At 41.9% G+C, this 18,713-nt stretch overlaps 1 long non-coding RNA gene across 4 annotated transcripts in view; it reads right to left on the bottom strand.

Moving 5' to 3' along the window:
- LOC306918842 overlaps positions 1–18,240 on the bottom strand; it is a 247,539-nt gene extending 229,299 nt beyond the window's left edge. For 3 of the 4 annotated variants that reach the window (XR_013789415.1, XR_013789416.1, XR_013789417.1), the window contains exons 1-2: positions 18,050–18,240; positions 15,614–15,683 (exon numbers count right to left, since the gene is read on the bottom strand). This is a non-coding gene — a long non-coding RNA (uncharacterized lncRNA). Of the gene's footprint in view, positions 1–15,613; positions 15,694–18,049 lie in introns of all 4 variants that reach the window. The other variant, XR_013789414.1, reaches the window with a different exon arrangement.
- Positions 18,241–18,713: the final 473 nt, after the last annotated feature.

The raw sequence follows: 18,713 nt of genomic DNA, 5'->3' as shown, positions 1-18,713 counted from the left end.
TGCCACATCTGTTTCAGATTGTCCCCATCTATCCCCTTTGTGACTGTTTACACTCAGTAAAGTGCAATATCTGCAAATTCTGTGGATTTTACTGCATTATATGCCTATATCCTTCAAGCAGATTCGTATCTTGAAATATGGCACAGTCATGTCAAAAATATGCCACCATGCCTACCTGTTATTAAGACACTAAGGTATTCATACTGTGTGTGGACTTGACAGGTTACCACTTACAATTCAACTTAAACTAACAATTTAGTAGCATTTTGATGAGACATGTAATTTGGGTAGGTATACATGTAGGGACACAAATTCAGATAATGGTTTGAACAGATGATGAGGAGACACGTGCTCGTACTGTTACAGAAGCGTGTAGTTCTGGTCTAAGTACCGATTAAAACCAGGAAAGCATCTGTAGACTGTCATTTTAGATTTTTGCGTTGGCTATTCAAAACTAGCAGATATACAAGCTCACAGCGCGGCACAAATTGATGCAATGTGAAGCTTGTATATCTGCTATTTTTGAACATTTTAGAAAAATCTTGAAAGTGTACGATAGATAAATTTGGTACATTGGTTGTTTGTGAATGAATGCCATGTTCCATTATTAACCAGAAATCATATCTTCCATGTCACTATGACTCTGAGCGCTTGTCCCGTGCACTCTGCCCAGAGAGATAACTCCTGTTTGTATTTGATGGCCTTCATTGGCGCCCCACATTATCTCTTTCTCTCGGTGAATAACATGTTTTGGACTCAGTCTCCGCTCCGGTAATCTTTGCATTTCTCATAATAAGAGCTGTGACACTCTCACCATTTGTAAATATCTCATCCTTCAGATGTCGCTATTATTGTCTCCACCAGGCCGAAGGCATGGGGAGAGAGTATGTTTTGCACTCCGTCCGTGTGTGTGTGTGTCCTTCCGTCCGTCCGTCCGTTATCAGCTAATCTCCGGTACCGTTGACCCGATCCATGCCAAACTTTGCACACACTCCATGGATGCCAACGATGAACCTCTGCCCCAAATATTCCTCAACGGCCTGTTATAGCGCCACCATGAGGCCGATTTAGGCAAAACACATTTCTGTAGATTACTCGTACACATTTTATCCATACATCACACAATTCGGTATACACTATCTCCATAGTCATGTGATCAACACAGATCTGCATAATTTCCCATCTTCCATCCTGATTGGCTAATATTGGCTTCCAAAGCTCACATGATTGGTCCGTTTCGAACAAAATGCCACAAATCACAAACACAGTGTGCAATTTCCGTGAAATTATACATGCTCATTTCCACTAGGCCGAGGACGACATGCCACTCATTATTTTCCAAATCAGCCTCATGGTGGCGCTATAACAGGCCAATTCCTGTTTTTAGCTATAACTTCATCAATCTGTATACAACTTATGTATGCGCACTCCCTAGAGGCCATGGAAATTGTCCCTGCATCCCTCCACATCTGCCGGTTATAGCGCCACCATGAGGCCGATTTCTGCTAAACACATTGCTTATGTTAGTCGCACAGATTTCATCCAAATCTCACGCAAATCGGTACACATGATCTCTGTAGTCATGTGATCAAGACGAGTCTGTTGGATTTATCAGATTCTACACTGATTGGCTAACATTGCCTTCTAAAGTTTTCAGGAGTGGCCTGTTTCGTTCAAAATGCTGCACATGTCCTGCTCATCCAGAATTCTATCCTCAGAGATTCGATGAGTGATCTGGCTCTGCATTTCCTCAACAAAATGAAGAAAATTGTTGCAAAAAACAAACTATATTACTCCTAAACATTTTGCCAAACATCACACACACTCCTATCCTCCTGGTGGAGACCTTTTTCTAGTTCACTTTCGTAAACCTCTGACCCCAGAAGATAATACTTCCCGATGTCAAAAGATTGTTTTGAATATACTATATAACCATTCCACTGATGATCCATCAGTGGGAGAACTCTCTGATGCCGTTTTGGACTACATTCGGTCTCCCCCAATATAACGGAATTATCATTTTAAAACGTATAATGCTCGTCTGGATTCCTTTCTTGCGTGTGTCAATTCTTCCTTGGGTTTTTCTTAACAAGGTGATTTTACTCTGGTATACTGGTATACTTTTCATATTCTCTCATTTAAGGTATTGAGTAGTTTTCTCTAAAAGTATTTACATCCTTAAAAAGGTTTATTATTATAATATAAATTTTTCTATAATGCTATGGTTAACATTATACCATAAAGTTAAGGTTTAATATTTACAGATTAGCAATACATTTCTTTGATAAAGGCTTTACATGCCTGTACGATAAAGGTACATTTTGACTTGAGTACATTTTACAACTACTCTTCCCAAAGCTAAATTGATGGTTCAACTCCACATTCTTCTATTCAAAGGTTATCTTAATGATTTATGGCTTTGAACGCCTATATGGTCTGAGCATATCATCTAATTACTTGTAAGTCTGGCATAGTCCAGTGGTCCTTCCCTTTCTTGTCATAAAGCTATCGAAGCTACAGTCTATTATTTATCTATAATTCATTTTCAAAGTTATCAGTGTGATAACTACTGATTTAAAGGCATTCGCAGAATCGGCCTCAGGTCTCAAATGTGTTCGTGCCAAGGACCCTTTCTTGGATAGCAGATAAACTCACAGCCTGGCATGAAGTGACGGGTTGTGAGCGAGCCCCCAGTAAGGCTATCCAACGTCGAGGGAAAAATGGAACTGCAGCACTTTCATGGAGGTGGACGGACGTTCATGCGACTCGGACCTCAAATTTGAGGTCCGGGCTAGGCTAGGCTAAACTTCCGCTCGCTCGAGCCATTGAGATATGATTGCACTTCCGGCAGTCTTCCGGGTGCTTCCAAACGCCACTGAGCAACTTCTATTGAAATGAATAGCAGGGGGGGGGGGGCTAACGCTCCAATTCGGTCTCTATCCTTTTATTACTCTATGCTTGTGAGCTTGTATATTCATTTTTGAATGGCCAAGATGAAATCTAAAATGACAGATGCTTTCCCGGTTTTGATGGCTTAATGTGCTGCGGTGCATTGGCAAGGTGAGAGGGGTCCCTGATTATTTTCACCCATCCTTACAACGCTTCGGTCACACTGACATTCATCAGGTTATCTCATCCCTGATGAAGGTCAGTGCGACCGAAGCGTTGGATTTTCTGTATTAAATTGATCCTTGTAAAGCCAATACAGTGTGCAGGATTCTTTTTTGTCTTCTCACGCTTTTGCCGTCTACTACGCACCTATCCTATAAGTAGGTGTGCGAAATGACTTGTTCCTTTTTTAACCGAACCCATTCTTAGTAATTAGCCACAATCCATCTTGAGCTGATCTGATAGATATTGATTAGTTAAAAAGCCAAGTGTAAATGCAACCAACCTAACCCATTGGGACTGTTTCTCTCAAGCCACCTCTGCTTTCAGGCAGATTGATGTCACAGGTTGCAAAGTATTGACCAAAATGTTTACACAAATGCAAGCATTTCTGTCTAATTCAGTTGGTCCACATAGTGACTAAAACAGACAAACTAGGCAGAGTAGATTATATAGAAGTTTAAGGGGAATAAATAACAAATGATATATGCTAAACATGTGTGTAAATGAAAAATGTTAAAGACACGTTATCTGCATGTAAACCTATATTACACATTTAATAACCGCATACACATATTTTTTTTTATCAAAGGCATATGGAACCTGCTCAAATAATTATTTGTGAACCAAATGTTAGTGTGAGAAAGCCATTCACTGCACACAAAAAATAAAACAAAAGGGGGCTTTATAAGAAAATGTAACCAAGCCAGCTAAGAATCTTTTTTGCAATCCCTACTTTGCTCAGAATAGAAGTAGAAGTGTTTTTTTTGTTGTTTTTAAGGGGGGGGTGGCAAATAGTGTCTTAGTTACAGGAGAGCCTCAGATAAGGAAATGGGCTTGGATAATTATGCCCGCCATGCTGAGTCAGGATGAAAAGAGAAAATTCAGCAGCTGCTGCCCTCATGAATAAGCTAGAGTTGCACTGCTGGCTGAAAAACATTTAGCAAACTATATAGAGAAAACCGCTGTTGTATCACTTCACCATACACCATTATTATGAAAGGGGAAGAAAACTGTTGAAAAAGCCATTCTCCTGAGAGAGAACACACACACACACACACACACACACACACACACACACACACACACACACACACACACACACACACACACACACACACACACACACACACACACACACACACACACACACACACACACACACACACACACACACACACACACACACACACACACACACACACACACACACACACACACACACACACACCTTTTAAAAACTCTGATACAACATGACAGATGAAGCATGTCTTTTCTTCATCAGATTTACTGTAGAGGCGTTATCACTATCAGGTGTCTAAATACTTCCTTAATGTCAAAGAAGACCACACCCACAACACCAGAGGGAGTTCAACAAACCATGTGCAACCCAGATTCGGCACAAAGGGACTAAATTCATTTCGCTCCTATGCCATCAAAATTTGGAACGCCCTACCAACAGTGATTAAGACATGCGAATCCCTTGACTCCTTCAAAACTGCTCTCAAAGGGCACCTACGGACGGCTGCAATTCGAAACTGGCCGCGTAAAATCGGAATCACCCACCCACCCCTTTTCCCCCGCACTGTATGTTTCTTTTCCCTTTTTACCTCCTATATGATGATTTCCTGTTTTGACTATATAGTTGTGTATATATTCGTGCATCTCTAAATGTTTTGATGAATTGAAAATGGTGGGCCCTATTGTAAACAAGTGTAATGCTTTATGGTGTCGTCCTCTCATAGTTAACAGGTTTTGTATTGAGTTGTACTTGAAATGTACTGTAATTCTGCAAACCGTTAATAAATCAATCAATCAAATCAACAGAATAAGCAGGGAATCGGCCATTGTCCTTACACAAAACGCTCCTTTTCTCCAACACATTCCTACAGCGCACCTCCACTCAACACATTGCAGCATTGCAGCAGAGTTCACATAAAACAGACAGGTTCAAACGATTGCAAGTCCTTCTTCTCCAGGCCATCGGTGTCAAACAATGACAGACAATTCTCCCAGTTACTCTCTTCTTCTCTCCAATTCGCTATATAAATTGCTTTGGACTGGAAAAGATATCGTCTGGCAGGGGCCTAAAACGAGCCCCACACACAGGAATAGCATGAAGGCGATGGGTGTAGAGCTGAGCAGACATTTCTCTAATTGGCCATTCTGTTGTATAAGAAATAATTGGCTCATTTTAGTCAGCAGAGTGATGAGTGCAAAATAGATCATGAAGGGGGGGGGGGGGGGGGGGGCTAACGTTCTATTGGGACTAATCCAGGAGTCATTCATATTTATTCTCCGAGCTCAAGATAAACATGGATGTCCGTGTCTCAGGTGTCAGCACTGTGAAAGAAATGGATGATTAATGATTCAGGTTTCTCTTTTAAGTGCCATTATGCATTGTCATTCACAGCGGTTATACCCTCCACCAGTGCTGCAGATATCTTATTCTAATCTAAACCCTGCTGCCTGCCCAAAAACACAGGGCCAAAATCAATCTGTCCACCCTGGTTTACGCTGTTGGAGGAGAGGAGTTTCAATTTGAAAGGAAGAGCAGTGGGCACCGCCACCCGCTACAAGCCAGTGTTTACTGTGGGATGGGTTTTAACTAGCCTACAGTATGTTTAAGTGCTCTGGAGCAATCAATAGAGTTTTGGATGGTTTTGCAATGACAATTTTGTTTTTAAATGTTTTGTTTGTAAGATTTTCTTTTTTTTTAATGTAATCTACTGTACATAGGGTCCTCTGTACACCCATTCATGGCTACACACCATCCTATTGTCAAAGAAGCATTGTTGATGGTTCTTTGAGGCACTTTTAAACACTTAAACCCTAGCATCCCAAATTTGGGCCTGTCTTAATGATTCAACATGTCTTGACATTCAAAGCTCGCAACACAAGCTTGTAGATCGGCTATAAACAGAGAGATTTTAGGATAAAATGAAGAGTACCATGTACAGACCGCTGGGAGACATATCGGTCAATGAAGTATAGTGTGGTTAAGGGTTCTTTCTAGAACCATTAAAATAAAGTTATTTAAAGAAGCTTGGTCTGAAAGGATCTTTCTGGAACCAAAAATGATTCTTCAAACTATTGCATGACTTTGAAAAAACAGTTTTGGTTCCAGCTGGCACCTTCATTTTAGATGTCACAGGCTCAAAGCCGACACATTCATTTCTCTCCTGTCATTAGTCCTACATCATGTCCATCAACCGAAAAACCATTGAAATTGTCAAGGGGCGTGTTAAATCTCCTGCATAAAAAGACTGAAAATATACAGTATGGATAGAATTACTTTTTGCTGAGCTGTCTATTCTGTGCACAAAAGGAATAATTGTTAATTAATATTTCACAGAGAAGTACAACCTTCTGTGTGCCTGACAATGCCATTGGCCTGCTAGATTCCAAGGTCAAAGGTACACCATTGTCCCACTCCCAAAACCCGATTGATTGATGTACCTACTAATAGGGCAGCTAAAAGTTATCGATTATATTTATCGATTATATTTATTATGTAAATGTGTTGATTAACATATCCATAGATGCATTTTTCCCCTCTCTTTTTTAAGAACTCTATACAGCAAAAATACGTGGGTACTTTCTACTACATTGCCTTGGCTTAAACAATCTTTATAATCTCTACATTGCTTCCAGAAATGAGGTCAAAGCACTGGTTTTCATACAGTTTAAACTCAAATATAAATGTTTATCCTGGAAGAAACTGATATACCGGTATTCATTCTATATTTATATACAGTTTATATTTATAACATACCTGTAAACTGTATATATTTACAGTATAATATAACAAACTGCATAGAGAGATGCATTTAGTGAAAAAAAGAGAATTGTTGTGATTAGATTAAAAGAAACTGGGACATTTTGAAAACTGATAGTTTTCTTAAAGAAGCTCTTCCATAACTCCAAGCCCCCTGTATAGAAGAAAACTTGGTTAAGCACCAGGACCACTACTCCAAGCCCCCCTGGCCTGTACAGAAGACAACTTGGTTAAGCACCAGGACCACTACTCCAAGCCCCCCTGGCCTGTACAGAAGACAACTTGGTTAAGCACCAGGACCACTACTCCAAGCCCCCCTGGCCTGTACAGAAGACAACTTGGTTAAGCACCAGGACCACTACTCCAAGCCCCCCTGGCCTGTACAGAAGAAAACTTGGTTAACACCTTGGAGGTGCAAGACGGAGATCACCGTCAAGTTCAAGTGCACGGTCATTTGCCCAAGACGGAGATCAAATTAGTGCTATGAAAACTGATCGCATCGCTCTACAGCCTAGAGGCGATTGTTGCGCAAATCCTCGGTGTTGCACAACAGTGACACGTCATCGAAAATGTTCCCTGCCTGTTTAGCTGACGACAACGAAAATCTTAAAACATTCATAACTCGCGATCTAAATCATCCCGTCTAATTATGAAAAAAGATACTGTGTTTGACGGCCCTCCGCACATCTTATTAATGGATTAAATAGGCCCGGGCCCTCAAGGTGTTAAGCACCAGACCACTACTACAATCCCCCCTGTACAGAAGAAAACTTGGTTAAGCACCAGACCAGCTAATAACTACAAGGTTAGAAATTACAATCACTGTGTCATAGTTCCTTTGAGGCAATACATTTTTGTCTCCACCAGGCCGAAAGCATAGGGAGAGAGTATGTTTTGCACTCTGTCCGTCCGTGTGTCCATCCATCCGTCTGTGACCAGCTAATCTCTGGCACCGTTGGCTTGATCGAAGCCATACTCTGCACACACACTCCCTGAATGCCACAGCTGAACCTCTGCCCCAAAGTTTTCACATTGGCCTGTTATAGCGCCACCAGGAGGCCGCTTTGTGCAAAACAAATGTTTTGACAGTAGGCCTACACCTACAGATTTTGTCCAAACATCATGCAAATTGGTACACAGTCTCTCTAGAGCCAGTCAACGGATTTTTCAATCTTTCAGATTGAAAAATTAGACGTCATGACATGAGGTCAGCACATTTTGGGCACATTTGGGCAAGTTGCTATGGCTGTTTTTAGCCCAAGGAGTGTATTTTCTGCAAAACTAATGCTTGGAATGGTTTCAGAATCATGAAAGCCCCCTAGTTTGACGCCACATGCTACTTAAAGCATAAGGAAAGTTTGACATTTTTGCCTGCCATAGGATGTTAATGGTAGGGTCACAAGAAACCCCTATAAAAAATTGCCCAATACTGACAGCCAGTCAGCATGAATGTATATATAGACAATATCTAAAAAAAGACTATATACCAAATTTCCCACCCGTCCACCTCGGCTGCCGGACTATGTGGAAACAACCCTATTTCATCAAATTGATATCAGCTCGTTTGCATAATGACCTGGGATGGAAAATTTCAACTTCTCAAGATGACTATTAAATGTTTGGCAAATTCTAACTCAAAATAGCCTGATAGTTTAGGAGGGTGAGTCAGAGATTTTTTTGAACACTACAATAGCCATAATACTCACAGTATTCTTCACACATTCCACAGAGACATATACTCAAGTATAGCACAAGAGAAGGGAGCAGGTGAAATGCTCTGTATTGTACTTGAAGACGTCAACGCTTGCTGCTATAGGAGTCGAGCCTGTTACCTCCCTGTCAAGGTAATTGCACAATGCACGACTTTGGCCTTCCTAATAGGGCAACAGCTATATTATTATTTTATTTGAAGTTAGAAAGGTTTAGTTTAGTTTACAGTTTTGTTTTATATTACTATGGAGGTGAGGTTCAGTTAGATGTGGACTGTAACATCTCTGGCCAGAAAGTCAGTAACCTACAGTGCAGGTCTTAAGTTCACATATAGTGTGTGTGTGTGTGTGTGTGTGTGTGTGTGTGTGTGTGTGTGTGTGTGTGTGTGTGTGTGTGTGTGTGTGTGTGTGTGTGCGCGCGCGTGCGTGCATGTGTGAGAGATGTGGGGATCAACTCGTTGGCGGCCATCCTTGACCCTGTCACGCTGAATAACCCAAGACGCGTATATCATACACCGCTATCATGCAGTGTGTGGTCACCTTTATGGGGCATTGTCTCTCTAACCACTAGGCACCCAAACCGCCAAAAAAGCCCTGACAAACAGGTTGTTAGGAACTTATAGGAAGGCTAGCTCGTACAATCCTGGTCTGTCCTGACTATTCCCTACCGAGTGTATGAGAACACCTGCTGCTGTCCGTAGACTATTGTTAAGTGTGCCTAGAAAAAGTAAAGAGATGTAGACTTCCAATATTTGTCTCTATTGAGAGGAATGATCTCTCCCCCCTCAGGGAATCTGAGCTAATACAGTCCTCCAATACAGAGCATCATACCAGTAATATGGGGGTAGGGTTTAACATCAGCTATCACGACGCCCCCTAATGTCCTCAATATTCTGCTGCACCACAAGTCAAGTGCTGCAGCTTGCATAAAGTAATGTCTAGCTAGTAAATAGGGTGGTATGTACAGTAATGTGCTCATCTCCCTGTTGACACCTCAGGCAACAAAATATTTGTTTTTACTGTCAGACTGCAGATAGCTAAGCTGAAGTTCAGGGAAGGTTCACTCTATCCAGTTTTGACTACATAAATATGCATACGGCAGTGCCATAATATTTAAACCTGAATTATGACCTAAAAAACATTTGAGGATATCAATGAGTCAAGGGCTTAGGTCACTTAGGTCAGTCTCTTGGGTGTGTTCAGTGCTGTGGTTTAATCCAGTGCTCTAATTCTTCCCTGCACTTGCTTCAAATACTATTATACTGCATTTATTTTCGGATTTTTCGCTATGAAAAAGAATGAAGCAAAAAAATAAAAATAAACACCACATGGATAGCTCTGGTCACATGTCTTGGTGTGATACTTATCCTACCATATCTTGTTCTTATGTTTCTTATGTTCCTTTCCTTCTGCAAAGCACTCGTGACAAACCTTTTTGTTGGAAGCATTTGAATAAATTAGACTTGACTTGACATTACAAGTAAAGGTGGTTGGATGGAAACAAAGTGAAATTGTGAATATAACATTTTCAGTACCACTACTGTATGTAATCATTGTATCATTACACTGATTATGGTCAGTGCCCGAGGTGTGCAATTTTACCCATTATGGGCTGGAACCCCTTTTGGTGTTTTAACCCTTCTGGATGGGAACCCCTTTTGGGGTTATGTACAGTGTGTACAGTATTAAAAAAAAAAAATCATTAGGATTTAGAAGGCATTTTTAGAATTGGCCTCAGTCCAAAATGGGTTAAGAGCTCATGACTAAAAATAGGCCCAGGAATCCAACATTACAGTACTCTGTCTTAGATTACTCTTTGAAACTTAAACATCAAACAGTTAGTCCACATGCATGGTGCTTCTATGCACACTGTGTAATAATTGTTAAAGCTGACCTAATGCTTCATTTACCGGTATACTACATCTCATGATGAGCAACAAAAATAGCAGATCTCCAAGCTCTCGGAACTATTTAGATCAGCGATAATTCTTTGGCATGCGATATTATTGAAAGACGTCACAATCATGTTAACCACTTTATCCATATTTTATACTTTCATCATTTCAAAATAGATATACAAACTCATATCGTTCCACGCTATGAGCTTGTAGACATGCTATTTTAGAAAATGTGTGAAATGTGTGCAAAACAAATGCAGATCTCCAGGCTCTCTGAACTCGTAGATCCGCCATTATTTTTGGGATGCGATGTCATCGAATGATTGAGGAGGTATAAATTAAGTAAGTCATATTATTACGCGAAATATTTCTTTATAGTTGCATAGTAACTACAGGCCTGAAAAGGTCCAACCCAGTGGAGTGAGGCTACATTTTACCATGTGATTCATTCTCTGAGAGAAAATCCCATTGACGTCCAGAGAGGAAAAGAGGGGAGAATCAGGAGTAATGATCTCAACACCATTACCACCAAAGTGCAGGAGACACTGTAGCGGGATGGAGCCAGATGGCATTTCACTCTGACGGATGAATAAATACACGGAGCAAAGAATGTAAACTCAAAGCCTACATCGTGACTTGTGTAATGTTAATGAAATTGAAGGAAAAGTAAACTCAATGTTTGAAAGATATTCACTCGGAGGACAAAGTACAGGTGTAAAGTACTAAACAAAAAAAGAAATTAATCAACGTTCCATTTGGAAGACGCCTCCCTTCTTAATCTGACACTTCAAGTTGTAATTTGTCGATGGGTTTATATGACTTGGCTGTTGCAGGATTACTATTGTGCATCGCCGGTCATTGTGTCACATTTTAAAAACAGCATGATATGTTACATTTCATTATTGCGACCATAGGTCACAGATTACTATGAAAACCTGCAAAACATGTCGTTCCGTCAGTCACGCCACCATATATGGCCGCCAGTCCCTCACGCCTCGTGACACGTCACGCCACCATATATGGCCGTCAGTCCCTCACGCCTCGCGTCGCGGTTAGCACACGCAGATCTGACATACCAAAGGTCCGACATGCGGAAACAACGGTCAGACATGCGGTCGAACATGCTCTTCTCCCGTGCTTGCGGTTATGGTTAGGTTAGGGTTTGAGGTAGGTAGTCGTTCTAATGACAGTCGGACCAATAGTATGTCAGAACTAAAGCCTGTACCCCGTGACACGTCACACCACCATTATGGCCGTCAATCCCTCACACCTTGTGACACGTTCCATATATGGCCGTCTCCATACAGTATATGAAGATCACGACACTGACCTTATAGCCATATATGGATAGCCAATACATGGAGAAGACTGGATCATCAGATTAATCACCTAGATCTGCATATACCTCAAGACCTCTTCTGACATTCCATATGTTGATCCTTCCCTACCCGTCCTTCCTCTTCGATGTCTCCCTTTTGACTAATACCTGTCCATTCAAACTCTAGACAGGCTGGCCCAAAGTTATTAGTGCAGCCGCGCCCAGCAGCCGGCGAAAACTAGTTATCAACTGGCCCGAAAATCAAGGTCCGGCCCTACCTGGGCCCTCATCAAACCCTGTACACTCAAGACACTGCCCCCGCTGCCACCCTTATAGATCTCCATATATGGACCCGTTCTGACATTCCATACGTTGATCTGACCTAAACCCTGTACACTCAAGACACGCTCCATATATGGCCAGTACAGAATTCATTCCATATGTTGATCCTGACCCCCATTCCAAAAGGGCCAGCGCTCGCCCAGCAGTCTGCCGTCACCCAGGCGGATGTGTGCACCGGTCGCTTATCGCCCTCAGGGCGTCTTACTGGTTTACTACAGCTACGGTATGCTGTTCTGGGTAAACTGCAGTTAAAGCAGCAGCACAATGATACCGCAACTTCAGTTAGACAATGCATGGGCCAGCAACAATACACTGGCCACTGGCAAAAGGTCACAACAGATTACATTCCATGTGCATGCACACACACACTGTGCGCACGCACGCACACACCACGCACGCACGCACAACAATGTGTCTGAATACAATTGCACTGAATGACATTAACATACTGTACTGTAGGTCAACAAGCATATGCCGGTGTATGCACTGAGCAATAGCCCACACTTTTCCTAGAAAAATAAAACCTAAAAAAAAATATTCTAAACAGGACTATGCATCAGCTATCACAGAGACATTGCGATGCATTGTGAGGTTGTAGCTCTGCTGTTTTTGAAACATTCTGAAAGTGACAATTGAGAGTGGCTGTGGGTTGTTGAACCAACTATTAACAGCTTGTGACTAAAGAATAACTACATTGCGAGGGGGAGAGAGAGAGAGATTGATTCAATGGAGCCAAAAATCACAGCTCACCAGAGCATTGGAAGTAGGGTATGGGTGATGTAATCAACATGTAGTACATGGAAGGGTATGATCTCTCCTCATACTGTGTGTCTGTCACTTCCCAGTGTCCTGGCTGCCCTCATCCCTGCTAAAGATACACTGCCATAACCTGGGTGTTGAGTTTAAACTCTGAGAGTGTACCAAATGCACCCGCGAGGGTGAAATGAACACTGTGGGACGTTGCAGTGTACAGTAGCCTCTGTTCTGGCCTGGGCCCTATAGCAGATGGACAGGGAGCTCCGGTCGGAGGCAGTGAGGCGTGCAGGCCCCCACTGTACCGTACAGTAAGTGCTGCTGGTGTGAAGCATAGTCCCATGGTGGAGGCGGAGAGGAGAGGGTGGGGCAGAGAGAGAGAGAGAGAGAGAGAGAGCGCCTGGGCAATTCTTGTCTGTCCAAAAGCAATAAAGACATTTGTAATAGATATAATTGAAACAAGATATTTAATAACCAACAATAACCGAATGTAGTGTTTTATTGTGTTTATTTTCTCTCTCAACAAATTGACAAATTCATTTTAATAGATTGTTTTTATAATCTGCCGCCACCAAATTGCTTGGTCTGATTAACTACTAGCAAAATAGATCTACAAACTCACCAAGGCTCGTATTACGACGACAATCGTCCAATAAACATGATATTGATTTGAAGTCCTATATCCCCTAGAGCTAGGGCTAGTCCTAAAGTATGTGGAGCAGGAAAAAGAGTGAAAGGAAGAGAGGGTTTAGAGCAGTGATTTTTCATATCAAGGACCCCCAATTTGACAGGATTTTCGTCTCTGGGACCGCAATCTACACTGAAAAATCTAAGTCAATTTAACTCTGAGTATGCACAGTATGTAACCAAATACAGCCCGCAAGGGTCCATTTGTACACACTCAGAGTTACAGACTTGTAAGGGTACAATTGGTTCCTAACTATCAATCATTTAGCTGGGGAGTGGGGACCCCCTGGAACCGCCTCAAGGACCACTGGGGGTCCTCGGACCCCATGTTGAGCACCACCGTTGTAGAGAGAAGCAGAGCAGCGAGGGCTCAGGTTGAGTGTGTGAGCTGCTGCTGTTCTCTTCGCTCCAGATGTGCAGCCTTGCTTTTTCAGCATTTTTACCTACAGTAAGAGCCTCTCTCGCTAGAACAATGGTTCAGTTTGTTTCCCTGCAAAACATCGGCTGTTCGTCATTAATCGAGTCGACCACGACCTCCAGCTCAATAAAACCCACTTATTTCATTCATCCACCATTCAACCATCTGTTACTGAATATTAGTGCGTTCGCTTTTGTGTTTCCTCGATCTCAAGGATATGATTACTACCTCACATAAACACAATGCTCTTTGCAGGCATTTATTGCATGTGTCCCTGTTTATTATCAGGTTTGTAACTTTCCTGATAATCCGTGCTCAACAGTCAGTCATCAAAGAGTCACCAAACATAAAAACAAACAATATTCTCTATAGGTGATTTACTCTGCTCTTGGTAGAACACACACTAGATTAAGATATACATTATTTATAGTGACCGTACTGACTTTACGCTGTAAATACCAAGTACCTATACAGACATAACGGACCGGTAAAAACTAATACCACAGATATGCTTGCTTTGGTTACTTTTGAAGAAGATGGCTGATCGATTCTGGTAGAAGTGTTCACCTTTTAACCACCAGAGAATCACAGACAGAGAGTCTTCACTTGAACCCGCCTGTGAGCTCTCTGCTGCCGGGAGCCCACATTGAACCACGTGAACCCGCCTGTGAGCTCTCTGCTGCCGGGAGCCCACATTGAACCCGCCTGTGAGCTCTCTGCTGCCGGGAGCCCACATTGAACCCGCCTGTGAGCTCTCTGCTGCCGGGAGCCCACATTGAACCCGCCTGTGAGCTCTCTGCTGCCGGGAGCCCACATTGGACCCGCCTGTGAGCTCTCTGCTGCCGGGAGCCCACATTGGACCCGCCTGTGAGCTCTCTGCTGCCGGGAGCCCACATTGAACCCGCCTGTGAGCTCTCTGCTGCCAGGAGCCCACATTGAACCCGCCTGTGAGCTCTCTGCTGCCGGGAGCCCACATTGAACCCGCCTGTGAGCTCTCTGCTGCCGGGAGCCCACATTGAACCCGCCTGTGAGCTCTCTGCTGCCGGGAGCCCACATTGGACCACGTGACAAATGTCAAAAGCATGTCGAACAAAATAAACAAAACTGCTGACAAAAGCTGAACATGCCAGAAGCAGACGTTTCAAAGGCCAGACTGATATTTGTGCCAAGTTTTGGGGCAATTGGACTACTGGAATGCCAGGAGCATTCTGAATATGGACAAAACATCCACCCTTTCTTAATTGTAGCATAAGAATTCTGGCACAAGCGGGCCCAGCCCACTTGTGCCTTTATTGATAGGGAACAGTAGTCAGACAGGAAAGGGGGAGAGAGACTGGGACACGTGGCAAAGGCCGTCGGGCTCAGGAGTCGAACCCACGGCACACCGTCCGGCTGGTTTGGTATAAACGCATAAAAAGCCCAAAAATAAATCTAAACAAATATATATATACACAGTATATATAACCCTAATGTATACAATTAACAGCTTTAAGACTTTAAATACCATTTACATAAGACAGTCAAAATGCACACCCATGTCAGCTACAGTACATTGCAACAACCAGAACAATGCAGTGAACATGTGTAAGTGCTGGTACTCACCTCACTATGCAAAGACTCATCAAATGCTGACATGGAAGGAGTGGTTCTTCATGCTGTAAAGATGATCATCCTAGCACATCCTAGTAGCACAAATCATAGTTAAACACTCTATTGGCAATTGTATTGGTAAAGTCAATAGGCTCTATACACAGCACAGCAGCCATATTGGAAAGAAATTGGGCCTGTTCCTTATTTCCTTCACCAGGTGTTACCACAATCATATGAAGGCTCTGTTCCATTTAGTGTAGCACTGTGGTTCTCCAATGTTTTTATTTCAAGGACCACAATAACTACACTTCCAGTGAGCCAACATGCACACACAATATCAGCATCCTGACTCTGTTTGACTGAATTTCCATGTAATGTCCACACAGTCTGTTTTTACTATCCGCAATTTGCAACACTAGATTTTTGAGCGGTGCCTCCGCCCGATCACGCAGCTATGTGTGTCTGTATGTGTGTCCGTACTCCGTACGTGTCCCTGTGTCCGAGCACGGAAAGCATTTCTCGACTGTTTCGGACGCAAATAGGGCCACCCCCTGGGCGTGTTCCTGGGGGTCTGGATGTTGCGGGGGACCCCCACACTGTCATTTCTTGACTGTTTCGGACGTGGGAAGGTTCGCTGGAACCCGGCCGGCCCCCTGGGCGCGTTACTGGGGGTCTGGATGTTCCAGGGACCCCCACACGGTAACTGTCATTTCTCAAAGATTTCCCCCCCCAAAAAAATCTAAGTACTGTACAGAGCACAGTACACTACAATACAGTACAGAGCACAGTACAGTAACTATAACAATAAATGTATAGTTGCACTGCTCAGTTCACACAGGTGTGTATAAGGGAAGCAAATTATCGTCTTTCAATCTGCAAAGTGTTTGTTTCATAAAGATCCACCATAGACATGTTATGAGGTACTTTCTGCCAAGAAATTCTGTGCAGGTGATTATTATTCTAATAATAATGCAGGAGGCAGCAGCACGACCCGTTAAAAAAACACACTTTAAAACAAATATAGCAGAAAGTAGCTCATAACATGTCTACAGTGGATTTTTATGAAACACCCTTTGCAGATAAAGAGGATAATTCAAGCTTGCCCTCCGCTTTGCAGATAAAAAGAGGTTTATTCAAGCTTGCCCTACAGCTGCAATGTTGGTGAATACAATACAATACAAGCAGAACGGAAATTTGATTTGGCTCAATGGGCTGTCAATGGAGGGTATTGCAACTCTAGATTCAACCAATTCTAAAAAAAAAATCTAGTGTTGCAAATTGCGGCTACATTTTCACAACCATTATGTGTAGAAAAATATTAGTGTGTCCAATGACCACACAAGAACCAAATTACAGTGGCAACAGATGCGAAGATGTGAAATGTATGGGGTTAATTGTTATAATTGCTGATGTTAATAAAGCTCTCAGAAGTTGTGCAGGCCCGCAGATAACATCTGAACTAAAGTCACATGACTGCCTTGCAATACCTGCATCAGTGTTGCCAAATTGTGTGAGAGCAATAAGCAACCAGGTCTATGAAAACATGCCCAATAGAAGCGACTATATAGTATATAGGTACTTGAAATCAGTGGCGTGTTGTATACCGTCCCAGACAATTTGGAGGAAAACAAAAAGGGTATACCGTGAAATAACCCTTTCATTCAGTGACCACGCACACGTGGTGTGCATGTGCAGGGAATATAAATATGGTATGTGGTATACTCTCCCAAAAAAACCTAACACACACTTATAACCTATATACATTATTCAATCTTTATTATAGACTCACGGTCCAGATCACATACAGAGGAACAAAGGACAGTAAATAATAAAACAAATTAAAAATAGAAAAATTACATTACATTGGATATTACATTGGATACATTGAAAATAGCAGATCTGCAATCACAACGCATCACAATGTGACGTGTTGTGAGCTTATAGATCTGCTATTTTCCAAATAATTATTGATAAAAAGTGAGAAATGTGAAATGTTTTGTTGTGAGCTTGTAGATCTGCCATTTTCAAAATAATTCTTGATAAAAAGTGAGAAATGTGAAATATGTGCACTGAACAACACAAATAGGCCTACATATTAATGGGGTTGTCCTTGACATGAAAATGGTTGAGAACCACTGGTTTCAACATTAAGAAGCAAGCCTAAATAAGAAAACATATGTGCACCATGCTTGATTCCAAATGTTTTAAGGCAGAATAGACCGCTCATGTTCAAACTGCTGTAGTTTTAGTATTTATTATTTTCACCCATGAAGACGGAGGGGAAAAAAATAAACTAAAACTCGTTGGTAGGTATTTGGCTGTTTTCAGGTGTCTATGAAATGTTAAATGTCTATACCCTATTCACAATGTCACATGTTGCATAAATGTCTTCATAACACAAACTAAGAAAGAACACAAAATAACAAGTAGCCTATAGCATAGACCTACCGTGGGTGTGAGCCTTCTGCCCAGAATATTCAGGACAGGAGTTGTTATTTTTTCATTAGCCTACATTTCTTATTTTAAACAATAAAAGACAGTTTTTGACGTCACGTTATGAAAGTTATCCTTTCACGCTAATTCTTCTGACAACAAAGATGTTGCTTGCCACTGACTGCAACAACTCAAAACAACAACAGGTGAAACCAATGGTCTTCTGATTAGAATAAAGTGTGGTCTAGAGACCAGTGTTTTTTGGCGAATCTAAGGTAGCGAATATAAGACTTCCGGTGGACCGTGGACGATCTCTTCAAAATAAGAGTATCCTCTAGAGTAAACTGAATCCATTGAAAAACTGTTTATTTGCACACTAAAACACATCTAAACGATTAAAACATGTATCTAAACGATGCTCTACAACACACATTATGTTTCTTTGTAAAGACATTAAAGGCGTAGTGAAATGAAAAATATGTTTTTCACACTTTTAGACCACATCCGTGGTCATCATATGAGCATACCTAACAATGGATGTCAAAAAAATGGGTACATTTTAATTTGTGTATTTTTATATCAAAAGTCCATGAAAGTCGAAATGTAATTACTTCCTGAAAACGAAAACGTACTGCGTGATGATGTGTCGAGGCTGATAAAAGCCAATAAAAAATGAAGC

Source organism: Electrona antarctica (assembly GCF_951216825.1).
Source record: "Electrona antarctica genome assembly, chromosome: 3".
NCBI lineage: Eukaryota > Metazoa > Chordata > Actinopteri > Myctophiformes > Myctophidae > Electrona > Electrona antarctica.
This window is presented reverse-complemented; position numbering and strand designations above follow the sequence as displayed.